The following is a 2062-nucleotide window of genomic DNA, read 5'->3' on the forward strand; positions in this document are numbered from 1 at the left end:
CTGTACCACCTCATCCTTTACCTCCTGTAGAATCTATAGGCTGTACCACCTCATCCTTTACCTCCTGTAGAATCTATAGGCTGTACCACCTCATCCTTTACCTCCTGTAGAATCTATAGGCTGTACCACCTCATCCTTTACCTCCTGTAGAATCTATAGGCTGTACCACCTCATCCTTTACCTCCTTTACCTACTGTAGAATCTATAGGCTGTATCACCTCATCCTTTACCTCCTTTACCTCCTGTAGAATCTATAGGCTGTACCACCTCATCCTTTACCTCCTTTACCTACTGTAGAATCTATAGGCTCTATCACCTCATCCTTTACCTCCTTTACCTCCTGTAGAATCTATAGACTGTACCACCTCATCCTTTACCTCCTTTACCTCCTGTAGAATCTATAGGCTGTATCACCTCATCCTTTACCTCCTTTACCTCCTGTATAATCTATAGGCTGTACCACCTCCTCCTTTACCTACTGTAGAATCTATGGGCTGTACCACCTCATCCTTTACCTCCTGTAGAATCTATAGGCTGTACCACCTCATCCTTTACCTCCTGTAGAATCTATATGCTGTACCACCTCATCCTTTACCTACTGTAGAATCTATAGGCTGTACCTCCTCCTTTACCTCCTGTAGAATCTATAGGCTGTACCACCTCATCCTTACCTCCTGTAGAATCTATAGGCTGTATCACCTCATCCTTTACCTCCTTTACCTCCTGTAGAATCTATAGGCTGTACCACCTCCTCCTTTACCTCCTGTAGAATCTATAGGCTGTACCACCTCCTCCTTTACCTCCTGTAGAATCTATAGGCTGTACCACCTCATCCTTTACCTCCTGTAGAATCTATAGGCTGTATCACCTCCTCCTTTACCTCCTGTAGAATCTATAGGCTGTACCACCTCATCCTTTACCTCCTGTAGAATCTATAGGCTGTACCACCTCATCCTCATTGGCATTTTAAAAGCATTTTGCTTTGTTGTTTAATTCTTTCTTTCTTCTCTATTTCTTTTTCTCTCTCTCTCTCTGTTATTTTCTCTCTCTTTATCTCGTTCTAAGAAGTGGGGAGGAATGGGAATAGCAGCATTTTGTCCTTTAATCATCACGGGCAGGAAGCAGTCACAGACCTTCTGCTAGTTTGACCTTCTCTGCTTCTTGTCTCTGACATTTAGAGTCCCAAATGCCATCCTATTCCCTATCTAGTGCACTTAATTTGACCAGCTAGGACCCATAGGGTTTCAGTTAAAAGTAGTGCACTATTTTAAAGGGGATTTCCAGATGATTAAAAAAGGAGAGCAGTTGATAACATCAATAACAAAAAAAAATGATTCCTGTTTTTATTACAAGTTGCAACAGGGAAACGCCTCCAGATCAGAAGCAGAGCAAATGTCTTAACGGGGCCTTTTCTGAGAAAATCTCTTATATATATATATAAATATAAATCACACAGCACCAACATGTTATGGAAACAGCAGCCAGAGAGGCTATAGGAAGTCACAACGTCAGCCTCTCCAGAATCACACGGTGTTACAGAGACGTTATCAGTGTCCCCGGTCTGGAGCCAAACTTTAACCATAACACTGGCAGACATTTTGATAGTGTCAGTTAAACAGGTCAAAGGTAGAAACATCAGCACTTAGTTACAATAGAGAATTATAGACTAACAGGTGACATGGTTAACTGCTGCTTCCCTTCCCCTAAGCGAATGCATCGGTCTGTGTCTCCCTGTACATACAATAACTAAGCAATAAGGCACGAGGGGGTGTGGTATATAGCCAATATACCACTAACCCCCGAGGTGCCTTATTGCTATAATAAACTGGTTACCAACATGATTAGAGCAGTAAAAACACACGTTTTGTCATACCCGTAGTATGATATACCACGGCTGTCAGCCAATCGGCATTCAGGGCTCGATCCACCCAGTTTATAATGTTTATTAAATATCAATCCATATCAACAGTGAATCAAATACAGGGTAATCATTTCCTGTTTTACTATTTTAGGTAACAGGGTGTCATATAGGACGCAGACCTTGGTGACAAACCCCAAGACG

Source organism: Salmo salar, chromosome ssa05, assembly GCF_905237065.1.
Source record: "Salmo salar chromosome ssa05, Ssal_v3.1, whole genome shotgun sequence".
Taxonomy (NCBI): domain Eukaryota; kingdom Metazoa; phylum Chordata; class Actinopteri; order Salmoniformes; family Salmonidae; genus Salmo; species Salmo salar.